We start from the raw sequence: 17888 nt of genomic DNA on the forward strand, positions 1-17888 counted from the left end.
TTCCTCCTCTAGGTCCCTATTGTAGTCTCTTATTAAAAGTATTTTTATTCACCCAAAGCCCAGCTTCTTACCCAAGCTAGGAGTCGACCACATTCTTGCTTGGTGCCCAAGCAAGGGGCCGGCCAAGCCTTGCTTGGTGACCAAGCAAGGGGTTGGCCACTAAAGAAATAAAAAGAGAGATTTTAATTTTTAAAAATCTTTCCTTTTATAGCAATTTACAAAGGATTAAAAGAGAGATTTTAATTTTTAAAAATCTTTCCTTTTGTAGAAATTTACAAAGGATTAAAAGAGAGATTTTAATTTTAAAATCTTTCCTTTTTTGAAGTCATCCACATGGTTTTAAAAGAGAGTTTTAAATTTTAAAATCTTTCCTTTTTTATTGTCATCTATAATGGTTTAAAAAGAGAGATTTTAATTTTGATAAAATTTTCCTTTTTTGTAACCATGATTTAGAAGAGAAGTTTAATTTTAAAATCTTTCATTTTTGTAGACATCTACAATGTTTAAAAGAAAGAGATTTTAATTTTTTAAACTTTCCTTGTGTAGCCATCACAATAAGAAATTTAAAAGAGAGATATTTTAATTATTAATAAAATTTCCTTTTATGCCATGACCAAGGATTATAAAAGAGAGATAGAGGGTGCCTTATGGGAATAATGAATAACATAAAACACATCTCCATATTTCTCTTGTTCCCTTAGGGTCGAAACCTAAGATTTCCTTTTTCTCTTTTCCTTCTCTTAAGGCCGGCGGCACATCAAGCTCCAACTTCTTGTGGTCGGTTTGCTTGGAGGGGAAGAAGAAGAGAAGGAAGTTTTCTATTTTGGCATTCCTTGGGTGGCCGAAACTTGTAGACAAAGAAGAAGGCTCAGATGGATTTCATCTTGGTAGATCGTCGCCCACACGACGTCCAAGAGGAGGAGAGGAATACAATAGAAGATCAAGAAGTCTTTAGCTGTAAAGAAAGGTATAACTAATTATTTGTTTCCGCTGCATAATTAGTTTGTGTTCTTTGTATGGATCCTGAAATACCAATACAAGAGGCTATCGATTTTGTGGGCTCTATTGTTAAGCCTAAGGTTATTGTAAGAAGTTTAAATATTCAATTTCTTTGAAAGGCTTTGCCTAGGAAGTGGTGGATGATCCCATACCCAAGAAGGTCGAGTGTCTCGCTATGTTTAACCTGGAAGTCAATCTTTGAAATAGATATTTAATCAACTTCTGTAATATGGTTTAACTTCTGAAGAACACATGGGTTGAACTTGGAGTAAAAATATTAAATTCCGTTTCCAATCCAAGTTTAACTTCTGAAAAACAACTTGAATTAAAAATGTTAAGTTTCGTTTGTAATCCAAGTTTAACTTCTGTAGAGCACATGGGCTGCTAGGAAAAGTTCTGTACTTGTTCAAATTTTTGTACAGGGGATATAGAACGAAATTTCGAGTAGCACCCAACACTTCCTTAGCCAATCCACTCAACTAGGACTTCTTGTCCAATCCACTCGACCAGGACTTCTTTGCCTAGCCTCAACTAGTACTTAGTTAAACTCATTAGATCACAATGAAACTTAATTTTGAACCTTTGCCAATATCAAAACTTTAGATGCTCCCTACACCAACATAGTATTATTTATAAAGAAGCAACATCTCTTTTTAGACTATCAGAGATGGGTTATGTAAACCATAATGTTAGTAAAGATAGTTAGGTAAGAAATGGCATTTTAAGGTGGTCATCTCCAATTAAACACAATGTTCTAAATGGCGTCCGAGGTGGGGCAGTTCTCTAGGTGGTAACTCATCTCATTTCGTCGCCACCGTCGTTTTGCCGCTGTGATGCATCCGGATGTGTCACCTGGGATGATGATTAGTCTGAACGCATTGTGTGAGCTCAAACATGTCATCCGAACCCTGCAATAGGCCCAGAAGCGTCTCCTAAGCCTAGAGACGAGCCCGGATGTGTCATTCGAACCCTGCGACAGGCCAAAAGCGTCGCCCAAGCTTGGCGACCTCCTGGATGCGTTGCCATCCTAGCTATAATTGAAATAATTTAAATTTACTTAATTAAAGTCTAATAAAATTATCTCATTAATTTAATATATATATTAAATTAATGTGATAATTTTATTAGACTTTAATTAAGTAAATTTAAATTATTTCAATTAATATATTTTATTAAAAATAAATATTATTAAAATAATGATTATTTCTAATATTATGTATAATAACTTTCAACCGATCATTGACTGTCCCGTCACCACCAACTACCATTGACAATATTAATTAAACATAAAAAATAGTTCTGCAATTATGTGTTCTTAAATTCCTCATTTGCCCCTACATGTATGATGCTAATCAGAAATCAGTTTTCAACCATGTAAATTCTACATTGAAGCTTATTGATTGATAGTGATATCTTTAAACAGATGGGTATTATTTGTACAGAAGCAACATCTCTTTTCAGACTATTTGAGAGTGACTAGGTAAACCATATTGTTAGTAAAGGTACCGGTGTTATAATGCTGCCTTCTGGATGTATCCAAATCCTAATCAGAGTGATAAGTTACCATATCAGTATTTGTTGCATGAAATTTATCATTTTATACTCTTTGGATGAATCACTTTCTTAAGAATATCACTTTTTTTTCTATTCATTGTCATCTTCTAGTTTGTTGAGATATTTTGAAACTAGTAACTTGTCCATGGACAAGTGCTAATTTTATTTATCTTCATTGATGCGGCGATAAAGGAGAGTCCACTTGTCACGGATCAATTGACACGGTATCGATCAAAGTCAAGACGATCAATGCCGAGGCATATGAAAAGAGCCTCGGTCAAAGGTAGTTGTTTGGTTATCCCGATCAGTAAAGGAGTGACTGAACAGATCACTCGGCCGATCAGACGAATGTATATCATGGGTCGATCGGACGAATGACAAACCCGTAACTGATTGTTTTGGTTGGCAGGAAAACGAGTCGCTCAGACCGCCCGTCCGGCGCAAGGAATGACATTACACAGGAGGGGACGAGAAAACAAAAGAGAACATTCCGTCTATCATTAAATATAAAAAAACCAAGAAAAAAAAGAACACTCCATCTATCATTAATGCATGGAAGTCAAGACAAAGAAGCCTTCCTTTGCAATTAATCTCATTAAATAGGACAGATGAATGATCACAAAGAAAGGTATAAAAGGGTACGCCAGGTATGAGGAAAGGCAAGATTTATCTATTTCTGGATTACTCATTCTCTCTTTCTAATTCTAACTTGAGCGTCGGAGGGCCAACGCCAAAGACCCCTTCCCTGGGGTGGTTTTATTTTACAGTATTGAGGTCTTCCTCCCGTCAATAGTCACCCCATCCCCGACTTTCCAGCTTCCCTCATTCGGACAGGATCATTCATCAAATCAAAATTTTATTTTTTTGAGTGAACCTTTATGTTAGAATAAATTTTGTAGCTTCTGATTTTTTTTTTTTTTAACTAAGTTGTTCTGTTTCATGGTTTCCATCTATTTAATATTTGCATGATAATGTTTATGTTCAGCATCAGGGCTGTGTATCCTTAGAACTACATGTTTTTGGTGTCATATCTGATTCAACTCCTCAAAAATATTATTCTTCAAGCAAACTAGTTCACAAATTGATATCTTCTAGTATGTTGGTATATTCTTTATGCTTCTAGGTCCTTATTTGAGCTGAGCTACTACTCTCCAATTGTCCTCCAATAGGAATGCCATGATCTTGTTTTGTTTTTGTTTTTCCTTTCCTGTTCTTGGAGTTGGGATCTCAGAAGATTTTGTGAGAAAATATCAAAGAATTTATGCTCCCTTTGGTTCATTGGTATAGTTAATTCATTCTTGACGAATTTTGGTGGAGAAGTTATTCCTTTGTTTGGCAACACAAATGAGCCAGGAATAGTTATTCCATAGCATCATGATTCCCAGATTAGGAATTGTGTTATAAACCATCTGAAATTGTAGAAGATGAGTATACTCTCGCAACTCCTAAAAACCTGCCTCCCAAATACGATGACTACATCCCCAAACCCTATCCACCTTCCTTGACTCTTCCTCCCAAACCCATGTCTAACTGCTGCAATTCTCCTCCTGGATATCTTTTCTCCTACTCTTGGTCTGATTTTGCTTTTTCTTCCTGAGCTCAAGGCTCCTCTAGCTCTCACTCTGCCTCCTTGCTGCTTCGATGTGAGAGAGTTTCCTCTGAACCCCTTCTTTGATCGTAGTTCCTCTGGCTCGTCACCTTCAGCTACTGCTATTCCTACTGTCATTGACTCCATAGCAGCAAAATTGAATCATGTAAAACATATTCCTTCAATTCTCTTACTTCAGCATTGCTATATCTCTTTGTACTGATTCCACATCAACGACATTGAGGTAGGTAAAACTTGTTCCAATGCTCAAACTGCAGCAGTTGTTATTCCTCTTGTACGTCTTAACATAGGGACATTGAAATAGGTAAAACATGACATGACATTTTGATGGCCCCATGTGATTTGAATGTTATTTGACTTGCTGACATTCTAATTTTACTAGGTATCCTATGTTCTTCAATATTCGTCTTCTATGGTCTTTTCTTCAAATAGTTCATACAGATATGAGATAACATTGATGCTAGCTACAAGGTACTTCTTACATTTAGTTCAACTTAAGTTCATTTTTGTACCCTTTTCTTCTGGGTATGCATACTTGGTTTCTGATTGATAGGACAATTTATTGCCTTCTGTGAGTTTGGAATACCTTGAGTCAGTGCCATTTGTTTGATTGCTGACCTCTGAATTCATATTTTCATAAAATTCTCAGTAACTCTTATCTGGTTATCAGATGTCTGAGTTAATTCAACTTTTTTGTCTATTCAAACTGTGTGTGAATGGTTGCAAGTAACCATTCAACTTACTATGAAAAATAATGGTTGGTAATCTATAGGTTTGAGTCAAATAAAAATAACATACTGCAATTTTATCCTGTTGGTTTCTACCCCACATTTAGATCTTGCTTTGAATTTTGATACTTTAATACCTGTTTTTTTGTTTTCCAGAATTTGGAGAGAACAAATTTGTCGTGCTTAAGAGTTCTCGTTAGATAATCAGGAACCTTTTGTTGAGAAGCTATAATATTGCTACTCTGAACTCAGTTTTGTCTGTCAACTAGTAGAAACCAAGTTAGTCTAACTAAAGAGTGATCTAAAATGCTGACCTTTTGTTTGGGCCGATCATCTTGAATTTTGAAGGCTATGCAGTCTAAAATCAGTTTTGGTTATTTTTGATTCATCTCACTTATTATGTTAATTGGACGTAGATATGAGTATCAGGGTATGAGTATAGAGATATGATAATAATATAGTTAAAATGAGTTTATTTACATAATTTGTTTAGTAATTTCTTAATAAACTAGTTAACATACAAGATAATTAAGCTATTAATATAACTTATGTTGATAAATTAATCTATTTACTTTTTAAAATAAAATTTAATTTAAGTTACAAGATATATAAGTTTTTCTTCTAATTTAAGTTATAGTTATGTCATTAAGATATAAGATGTATTATGTCGATACCTTATTAAATAGGCTAAAATCAGATTAAACAATGTATGATTTAATATAAGCTGTGAGTTATAAGATATATTATATGTTTTATATGTCATTGTATTATTTATATGTTACAATGTATCTTATATAAATTTCCTAAATTTCTTTATCTCTAATTTCACTTTTACCCCCAGCCATTCTCACAGCTTACAACGGAAGGATAAAACACGATCCTTACTCAAAAGAAAGTTGCCAATTCTCCAGAAATTGCAAATTGTACTTTTTATAATTTGATAAGACAATTTATTCTTTATAAAATAAAAGACATTTTCTAATAAAACCCTAATTATTCTAATAAAACTTGACTAACTTTTCAAAAAGAAAGAATTAAAAGTTTTAATAAATTATAAAAAAAAAATTTGTAATAAAATTCTAATTATCCTAATAAGATTCTTTCAAAAGAAAATAAAACAACTTTTTAAAAGTTTCAACAAATTATAAAAATTAATGTCTTAGACAAATTTTAATAGAATTAAATTATTGACTGTGTTATTCTCCCCCGTCAAAGAAAACTCGACTTCGTTGAGTGGGAAGATGGACTGACAAATTCAATTCAAGTCTATCAATGTAGCATATTGGTGTGAAGAGGTGATACCCCTCCAATTGAAACAGTTGAATCAAGTAGTTGTTGATCCATTTCTTTTTGAAATGGACTAGAGGAGCGAATATGAAGCTTTTTGAAAGGATTTTTAAGAAAGCGTTTTGTACTAATGTGGACAAGCATATTGTCCCATACATTGTAGTCCTTAAAGCATGAGCTTGAATTTTATAAGTCTCATTACTCAGTGTGATTTTCCTCTTGATATTGATTCACTTAGTAAAATCTATGAGTCATAAGAATGAAAAAAAGGTAGGTTAATAGGTTAACAAGCTTTCGACCCATAAACAATTTCAAATGGACTATGACCAGTAGATTGGTTTACTAAGTTGTTGTAAGAAAATTCAACAAGTGACAAGATTGAGTCCCAAATGTCTGATTTTTCACCCACTAGCCACCTTATCGAGTTTCTTAATCTGTGCTTAACAATCTCGATTTAATCATTAATTTGCGAATGCAATACAGAATAGAATTTATGTTGAATCCCAAGTAACATTTATAAGGTTTTCCAAAAATAGCCAACTAACTTTACTTATTCAACATTACAGCCTTGGGTAACCCGTGCAATCTGATGACTTAAAAAGCAATTTAGCGTTGTTTTATTGCATGAAATAAACTATGTCACTTTAGAAAATCCGTCTACTACTACTAAAATTGAGTTATGACTTTGGTTGGTATGAAGTAATCCTAAGACAAAGCTTATGCTAACGTCTTTCTAAGGTTCATGGTTATAGGCAGTGACATGTATAATTCTGCATTTTGCTTAGTTGTCTTTGTCATTTGACATGTGCGACATTGTGATACAATTCAGGCAACATTTCGTTGTAGCGAGGGTCAGGAAAATCGATCTAACACAAGGATAATTGTCTTATTCTTTCAAAATGCCTAGCTAGGTCTCTAATATGTAATTTCTAAATAAGAAAGTCTCCAAGTGAAGTCCTAGGGATAAATAGGTGTGTTTTTTTATATAGGTACCCATTTTTTATCACAAAATCTATCAAATCATGACGATTCCCACTTTGAAGGTCTCGAAAAATTATTCCAAAGTCAAGACAAGTAGTATATTCATCTTTGAAGTAATCAAAATCCTACTACAGTTGTGTTCATGGTGTGTAATATAGCGACAATATGACTTAATACATCTACTAGTTTGTTGTCCACGCCAAAATGATGTTTTAAAACAAAAGTGTACTCTTAGAGGAATTCAACCCACCTAGCATATTTAGCATTTAGTTTGTTTTGAGACTAAATGAAACTTAATGCTTTGTGGTCTGAATGGAGAATGAACTCATGGGGCAGTATATAATACCGCCAATGTCTCAAGGCTTGAATGATAACATAAAACTCTGTCATAGATGGAATAATGTTGTCAAGTCTTATTGGGTTTTTTTGCTAAAGAATGCAATTGGATGATTATCTTGACTTAGCGCGCTCCCTCTTAATGCGTCACAAGCTACCTAAATGGTTTGGAAAGGTGTGGATGTTTAAGAATAGGAGCCTTAATTAGTCATCCTTTCCGTGTTTCGCTAAAGGTTGTTAAGGTAGATTTAGTCCATTAAGACTCCCTATTTTTAGGTAATCTGTCATGAGAGCCATGATGGTGCTAAAATCCTTCTTAAAGCTACGATAGAAGGTCACAAAACCATGATAGCTTTGAGCCTCTTGAAGGGTTTGTGACTGTTGGTTGCTATTCAGAATATCGTCCTAATTCTCTTATATAAAAATTTGTACAAGCATAGAACTATCCTAGCTACCCATGTGTTCTACTAAAGTTAAATTTGGATTGCAAATGATGCTTAACATTATTAATCCAAATTTTCCCTTTAGAAGTTAAACTTGAATTGGGAACGAAATTTAACATTCTTACTTCAAGTTCAACCGATGGGATCTTCCTAAGTTAAACCATATTACAGAAATTGATCAAATATCTATTTCAAATATCGACTTCCAGGTCAAACGTGGCGAGGCACTAGACCTTCTTGGGTATGGGATCATCCACCACTGCCTAGACAAAGCCTTTCAAAGAAATCGGATATTTAAACTTCTCACAGTAAATAAGGTTTAACAATAGAGACCTCAATAGAAACACATTATCGAAACATGAAATCGAAACAAAAATCGATAACAAAAATGATAATTAAAATTGATAACGTCTTGTGTTTGGTTTTTCAAGATCTATACAAAAGATGAACTAGTTATGATGCAGAAACTAATAACTAGTTATACATCTTGTAACTTATAGACCTCTTGATCTTCTATTGTATTCCTCTTCTTATCTCGGACGTCGTGTAGGCGACGATCAACCTAGACGAGAATCCACCCAAGCATTCTTCTTCCTTTCAAGTTTCGGGCACCAACTTTCTCCAAGAGATGATGAAATTCGTCCACCAACTTTCCTCCAACGAATACTAGACAAGAGAACCTCCTTCTCTTCTTCTTCTCCTTCAAGCAGCCGGCCATCAATGGATCTGCACACCAATATGCCGCCGACCACCAAGAGGGAAAACAAAGGAGAAGAGAGAAAGAGTAAGGGTCGGCCTCCACCAAGGAAGAGAGGAGAGGAATAGAAGATGTATATTGTTGTGAGGTGAGGCACTTCTACCCTCTCTTTTATATTCCTTGGTCTTGGCAAATAAGGAAAGTTTTAAAAATAATTAAAACTTCCTTATATTCTTTGCCAATGACTAAAAAGGAAAGTTTTAAAATAAAAAATTAAAACTTCCTTTTCTTCTTGTCATGACCGACCACATGCTTGTTCTCCAAGCAAGGAAAGATTTTAAACAAAAATTAAAATCTCTCTTTTAAAAATCTCTTTTGTGGATAGTTTAAAAGGAATATTTTATAAATTAAAATCTCTCTTTTAAATCCTTTTATGGATATCTATAAAAAGATAAGATTTAAAATAAAACATGGTTTCAAGAAAAGAAAGTTTTATAAAAAATTAAAATATTTCTTTAATATTATATATAATTACAAATAAGGAAAGATTTCAAATATCTGTTTTATTCCTTTGTAGAAAGCTATAAAAGGAAAGATTTTAAAAATTTAAAACTCTCTTTTAAAACCAACATAAAAGGAAAGTTTTCAACAAAATAAAAACTTCCTTTTATTTCCTTTTATGACCGATTAAAAAAGGAAAGTTTTATATTAAAATCATCCTTTTAAATCCTTTTAATGAATCTCTATAAAAGGAAAGATTTTATAAAATAAAACTTCCTTTTGAATTCAATGTGGCCAGCCACCCTTGCTTGGGCTCCAAGCTAGGGCCAACCACAACTTGAACCCATCTAACCTTGGTTTGGCTGGCCCTAGCTTGGGATCCAAGCTTGGCTTGGCCGGTCACCTTAAGGTGGGTAAGAAGTTGGGTTTGGGTGGATATAAGACTTTATAAATAAGAGACTACAATAGGGACATGGAGGAGGAATTGGTTTTGGTCTCCCGATGAGCTTGGGCTTCCCGTGTTCGCCCCGAACACCCAACTCAAGTACATCAATAATATCTCATTCCACTAAAGAGTTATTATTGCACTATCACACCAATCTCATATTACTATATGGACTCCTTATCATGAGTGTGTTAGTCTCCCTGTGTTTAAGATATTGAATGTCCACTAATTAAATGAGTAACTGACAACTCACTTAATTAATATCTAGCTCCAAGAGTAGTACCACTCAACCTTATCGTCATGTCGGACTAAGTCCACCTGCAGGGTTTATATGACAATCCTTATGAGCTCCTTAAGGGGACATCATCATCCTAGATTACTAGGACACAATTTCATTCTATAATCAACAACACACCATATAAATAATATCATTTCCCAACTTATCGGGCTTATTGATTTAACGAGATAAATCACACCCTTTGATAAATTAAAGAATTAAATACTAAATATATGTGCTTGTTATTATATCATGATTAAGAGTACACACTTCCATAATAACAGAGGTATTGTTCTTTGATATAGTCAGTATAAAAAGATATTACCTCAATTGGTCATGCTCAATACACTCATAGTGTACTAGTGAAATTTATTAGTCAAGATAAACTAATACCTAATTACAGTACAACCACTCCAATGATTTGTCCCATTCCATCTTGGTTGTGAGCAACTGTTTATAATTTATAAGGATCTAAAAACATGATCTTCTGTGTGTTTCCTCACACCATGTTATCTACAATATAAATTAAATAGACAACTACACTTAACATAAATGTAGGCATTTGACCAATGTGATTCTTATATGTTTATACAAAAAACTAGACTTTTAGTATACACTCTAACAATCTCCCACTTATACTAAAAGACTATGCTGCCATATACCCTGTCATACATCTGATTCCTAACCCTTCAACATGCCCATCAAAAGCTCTTGCCTTAAGGGTCTTAGTGAAAGGATCTCCCAGGTTATCATCTGATGCAATAGGTGGCAACAACTTCTCCTCGTTATACGATGTCTCGTATTGGGTGGTACTTGCGCTCTATGTGTTTACTTGCCTTATGAGCTCATGGTTCTTTCGAGTTTGCTACTGCACCACTTATTATCACAATACACTGTAATAATTTTTGGGCAAACCAGGAATCACATCTAAGTCCATCATGAAGTTTCTGAGCCATACAGCTTCTATGGCTGCCTCAGAGGCTACCACATACTCAGCTTCCATGGTGGAGTCCAAAAAGCATATATATGCTTATCAATCCTCCATTGTTATGACTTTACCTCCTAAAGTAAACACAAAACCCCGAGGTCGACCTACTATTGTCCCTATCTGGTTGAAAGTCAAAATCCATGTAACCCATAGAGATCAAATCATCTGCTTGGAAAACCAGCATATAATCTCTATGCTTTATGATAGTACAATGTCTCTATCTTGGATTACTTTGATATCTGCTAACCATGCCCACGGTAAAATAGATATCCAGTCTCGTGCATAACATAACATACATTAGGCTTCCTACAGCTGAAGCATAAGGAACTACTTTTATATCTTCTATCTCTTTTGATGTCTTCGGAGACATCTCTTTAGATAAAGATACTCCATGCCTAAAAGATAGAAAACCTTTCTTGGAGTCTTGCATGCTAAAACGAGTTAGGATCGTATCGATATATGAAGCTTGGGATAAGCACAACATTCTTTTCTTGCGATCCCTTATTACCTTAATCCCGAGAATATGTGCGCATTCTCCCAAGTTCTTCATATCGAATTTCTTGGACAACTATACCCTTACTTCCGACAACACTTTGATATTGTTTCCAACTAACAAAATATCATCTACGTATAGTACAAGAAATACTACCATGTTTCCATCACACTTCTTTTTTTACACAAGACTATTCCGGACACTGAATAAATCCATACGACTAAATTACTTCATTAAACCGGATGTTCCAACACCTTGAAGCTTGCTTTAGTCCATAAATAAACCGATTGAGCTTACATACTAGATGCTCTTTTCCCTTTGCAATAAACCCCTCTAGTTGCTACATATGGATGTTTTCTTTAAGACTTCCGTTAAGGAAAGCTGTCTTAACATCCATTTGTCAAACCTCATAATCCATGTGAGCAGCAATAGATAAGAGTATCTGGATAGACTTAAGCATAGCTACCGGCGAAAAGGTTTCTTCATAATCAATTCCCTCTTTCTGAGTATACCCATTCGCAACAAGCCTTGCTTTGAAGATTTCTACCTTCCCGCCTATCCCTCTTTTCCTTTTATAGATCCATTTACATCCAATAGCTTTTACACTATTTGAAGGTTCTACTAGCTCCCAAACTTTGTTAGAATACATAGATTTTTTTTATGAATTCATTGCTCTTTGCTAAGATGCTGCATCTTTATCTTGAGTGCTTCGTCATATGTATGGGAATCAGGTTCATGTTTACCTGGGATCAAGTCCAACGACTCTTCCAAAAACATGAATCTTTCAGGTTGCCTAACAATCCTCCCACTGCGACGAGGCACTGTCTGTAATTGTGTATCATTTGTGACACGTATTATAGTTTCTTGTGGTATCTCATCTTATACTGTTGGTACTAGATTAGACGTGTCTTATTATTTCCTTAATAACAAATTTACTTATGAGCTTGTGGTTCATTACATAGTCCTCTTCTAAAAATCGGGCATTGGTGCTAATAATGATCTTCTGATTTTTAGGACTATAAACCTCCTTTCGTTTCTCTAGGATAACCCACAAACAAGTGAACTCCTGTTCAGTGTCTCCCTTCGGCATATATGCTGGACTACCCCAAATCCGAATATGCTTCAGACTAGGCTTACGCCCATTCTACAATTCTATGGGAGTAGAGGGTTCTGACTTAGAAGGTACTATGTTCACTTCCATTTCTAGAGGATATCCTCAAAACGAATTTGGTAATTATGAATAACTCATCATTGATCTAACTATTTCCATAAGAGTCATATTCCTTCGTTCTACCACACCATTCTGTTAGGGTGTACCGGGTGTAGTCAGTTGGGATTGAATCTCGATTTCTGATAAGTGACACCTGAACTCTCCTAAGAGGTACTCGCCACTACGATCTCACCGTAGTGTCTTGATACTTTTACCATGACGTTTCTCCACATCAACCTTGTACTCTTTGAACTTATCAAATCATTCAGACTTGCGGCACATCAAGTAAATGTACCTGTATCTTGAATAGTCGTCTATAAAAGAGATGAAATATTCGAAATCACCTCTTGCCTGGATAATCATAGGTCCATACAAATCAGAATAATTCCAACACATCTTTGGCTCTATACTCCTTAGTCTTAAAAAGCTTCTTGGTCATTTTTTCTTCCAAGTAAGACTCGCAGGTTGGAAAGTTTTCCACCACCAATGAACCCAAAAGTTCATCGGCTATTATCCTTTGAATCTTACTCAAGTTAATATGACCTAGCCTTAGATGCTAAAGATATGATTGGTTCATTTCCGAAGGTTGCTTTCTCTTATTAGAGTTAGAAAATGTGTTATTAATTTCTATTTGTTGTATCATGGGAGTTTTTGGATTTAGAATATATAAATTGCCAACCAACGTACCAGAATAGATAACTTTCCTATTTTTCTTGATAACAACTTTGTCATCAAAATAGACAGAATATCCATCCTTAAATAGTTTTAGAAACTGAAATCAAGTTCTTTCTAAAACTTAGTACGTAAAGACAATCAATGTTTTATTCCTATCAAAGAATAAACATCTCCCACTACAACAGCTGCTACTTTTACAACAGTACCCATGTAGACGATATTTTCTCTTTCATTTAGTTGTCAGGTTTCCTGGAACCCCTGTAATGAATTGCAGACATGATCAGTGGCTCTCGTATCTACACACCAGGTACTGGTAGATAACACCACTAAACATGTTTCAACAACTAATGAATAAAATACACCTTTATTATTCTCATTTCTGAGAGGACAGTCCACCTTAGTGTCCAAGTTTTGTTTCCAATCATTATAATTGGGACTATTAAGTCTATTATTTAGTATAACAGCTAGGGAATTAAAAAATATTTGAAATCCTAAGAATCACAAAAATATTTGGTCAAGACCAACACTTCAAAATCCTCGTGAATTTTGTATGCCACGTTAGTGTGGACGTATACAAATTCAAATATTTGTAAGAGGAGATTTTATCCATTAATTTTATTATCTTGTCAACATATCTTTATGACAAATAAAATTAATAAGCCTTTCTTCGATCAAATATTTAGTCAAAACTTTTGAATTTAAAATAATATTGATTCCTCAAAATAATAGATTTTAAATTATTAATAATTATGAAATGTAATTTTGTAGCCCCAAAAGACAAATAAGAATATCAGTGGACGAAGAAGGAGCAAGGCGATTTTGTGGCAAACGGTAAAGCTGAGTTTCATTTGCTTAGTGTTTTACCACCTTAAGAAGTCAACCGTATCAGAGCCTAAGAGTCAGCCAAGGAGCTCTGGGAGAAATTCCTAGAACTACACAAAGGGACCTCGGAGGAAAAACTAGTAAGACACCTACTTCAGAACCAAATCAGCAACATCCGGTTAGAAGAAGGCGAAGCCGTCGCACACCTGCACTCAAGAATCAAGGAACTCATCACCGGACTCACAAATCTCAGAGAAAAGGTATGCAACCGAAATTTGCTAAGGTATGCGCTTAACACATTTCCTAGAACTACTAAATGAGCATCATTAGTGTAAGGAACTAGGGCGCTAAACACACGAAAGCGCAGCGGAAAACATCTAGTGTCTTTTCCAATAGATCCAGGCGAAAGGAAACCATATACTAAGTATTAATTATCTACATGAGAAAGTTATATCTTTGTTGTGTGCCCTTCGCAATCCCGATTCCAACATTTCTTTAGATGCGGATCTTAGCGCGATCAAGTGGCCGCGCCTCTATGGTATCCACACGAACAAGTCTCGTTTGTCTCACAAACTCACAATGTGGAAAATGAAACAACCAAATGTTGTGCTAGCAACCTTTCTTGGAGGTTTCGACCAAGTGGAAGAGAGGAGGAGGAAGAAGAGCTAGAGCACCAAAAACTCATCATAAAAATGAATCCCAAAACCCCTTTTTATAGATTCATGAAGTTGCCTCATGCCTTAATGTCAATTATCTTGATTGACATTAATATTTGTCTTCATCCAATGAATCCAATGCATGTGCAATTCAAATGGTTCACTCTTCATCCAATGAATTCAATGCATCCAATGCATGCAATGCATGAGCAATTCAAATTGTTCACTCTTCATTCAATGCATCCAATGCATGAGTAACTCAAGTTGTACACTCCTCTTTCTTCATGAATTCAAATTTCATAGAATCATATAATGAGTCCAACTCATTATTCATCAATCCAATTGATTCAATGAGTCTAATTTGAATTGGACTCAATTCAATAGTTGAATTTAATTGAGTCTTACTCAATGAGTCCAATTTGAATTAGACTTAATCCAATGATTCATCATATGAATCCATCTTCATTAACTTGTTCTTTGTGTGTGACCCAATAGGTTCTCATAATGTTGGCAATGTATCCAAATCAACATTTAAATACATAAGCAATGAGTGATATTTAGAAATGCATCATTGCTACCCAAGTTACGAGAATATCAAGATTCGACTTAACCTTTCCATGGTTATTATCTTGTATGATTCAATCCTTCTATCCTCGATATCTAGATTGATCAATGAGGCATAGACCGTGTCATCCTCTTATCAATCTTTATGTTTCTTGATCTCTAAGTAGACACACTCAATTAAATAAGCTCAATATCGCATATTGACTCATTTAAGCATGGTCATGCATTCTTGTGTCCTACTAATCAAGGGGCCAATAGATATTACTCCATCATATGGAAGGGATAGATCCCATCTACATCACTTGTCACACCCCGAGAAAGTCTCTGTTCGAAGAAATTTCTGCAACACCTCCCCTGTACGGGTGACAATCTGAAACATTTCTACAGACATAATATACATCAACCACAGGCGGCTGGAACCTACACACAACCACGCAGTTTATATGCAGCCTACTCGGCTGCTACCACAAAAATACAACCACGCAGTTATATGTAAATCTAACAGCCCACTCGGCTGTACCAAAATCAATCACAGTGGAAATCCAATAGACAACACATACAATTATAAACGAAGACTGCTAGCCGGCTAGGCTTACACCACACAACAACACAACACTCCGGAAACAAAACCGGAACACAAAGCCAAATACACACATTCATATACCAAAATAAAAATAAATAAAAATACGGAGACTAGTCTTCTAATGTGACGTGGGGACCGACAGATAGGATACTCCAAGCGACTCCATAAACAACCTGGTACCTGAAAAAGATAGTGTCCACGGGGGTGAGTTCAACAACTCAGCGGGTAACAACTGATATGCATAATAAAGAAAATAATAACCAACACTAATCATGCGTACAGTCTCCTGATACAAGAAGGGTAAATGCAACTGAAATAAGCAGGAGAAAACTATACTAACCAGGACTGGAGTATAAGTACAATAGGGTCATCAGACCGAGAGTGTCATAAATCCTGTATGCATGTCAATCATATGCATCCATATAAATGCAGCAAGTAAATGCAGCAAACACAAGCAATAAATGCATCATGCATATGATGTCAATGTCATGGTCACCCCTGACGCCAGTCAGCCATCTCACACACAATGGTGAGACTGAGTGGGTAGGGTTGTGACAACCGTGCACTCTGATGTCACTGCTCCTGATGAGTGACAGAGTGAACGAGATGCTGTCGGAGTACACCTATCCTCCTACCCCAAATCATAAATGGGAGAGCTCAATGCTCTCATCTCCCGGTACACGATGACGGGGAGGAATCTCTGCCGGCTACCACGCTGCGTCACACTACCCATGAGCGGACCAACGGAGCCAAACAAAGTCCAATCGCCTGCCTGCTACCACGCTGCTACACTAAACCAGCGGAGCCAAACAGAGCAGAACTGTCTGCCGGCTACCACGCTGAGCCACCAGACCAACGGAGCCAAATAGCAGAACCGCCATACACCTGTCTGATATACCACTAACCCATGAGTGGTGGTGTGTACAGATACATGTAACTGGTGATGTGCTTGATAATAATGGAGCAGACTATCGCACAACATGCAATCATGCGAGATGATGCATGACACTAAACATGGCAATATCTTGAACAGCATAGCAATATCCATAAATAAATATAAAATGTGTACCATAGGACAATAAATCAAATCAAAGGTACACAGATCAGATAAGGTATCAAAAACTCTAGGTCCTGAACACAATAAATAACATGGTTGTGTCACTACCCCTATAAGCAGGTATAATCAGGTAAATACTAACATGATGTGCATAACAAATAAACAAGCAAGCATATAACAGATTGGGTAGTGATCAACCGAAGCAAATGAGAAACACAATCATTGCTATTTGTTAAACACATTACTATGCATATCAAATGACATAAAGTCAAAGTACCCGCCTCCAATAGAAAGGTCAAACCGGTCCAAATTCGATGTTGAGATGCTCGTCTAGTGTCAAAGTCTTGTGTCACCAGTATATACATTTTATTTAGCTATTATTCAAAAGAATGGCTAAATAAAATCCTTAAGGCTAAATTAGGGTAAAACCCTAATCAACCTAACCATCGAGTATAATTCATCTACAACAAAAATGATCATACCCAACTAATATCAAATTTGAAACATGACTATAATTTACCATGTATTAAAACGTACCTAAATCATTCCATAACCAATTATGTATGTAACAATTCATACCTAAACAACATGTATCAAGAGTGTGCCAACTTAATCCATACACCAAACCCTTACCTTACTGTTGCTGGACCAAGATTCTGCTGGAGAACAAAACTTTACTGCTAGCAAAGATTAATTGCTACTGTAAATCAAAGAGTTGCTGCCCAAACAAACACATGTTAGGCTCATACACTACATCAATATCTCAAGATTGCAAGATGAATCAAATTGAAGCCTAACATCTCATACCCTAAACCCAAACTTCTGTTGATCCTCAACTGATCAGAAAACCAAAAAAAAATCGGCGGTGGAACAGCACCTCAAGCATGTGACTGAGACTTCGTCGACGATGGCAGCAAGCTTCCTGATGACCGGGCTAGGTCAAGCGATGGCAACACTGTGCAGTGGTGCTCGGCGTCTTTGGC

Source organism: Zingiber officinale, chromosome 1B, assembly GCF_018446385.1.
Source record: "Zingiber officinale cultivar Zhangliang chromosome 1B, Zo_v1.1, whole genome shotgun sequence".
Classification (NCBI taxonomy): Eukaryota; Viridiplantae; Streptophyta; class Magnoliopsida; order Zingiberales; family Zingiberaceae; genus Zingiber; species Zingiber officinale.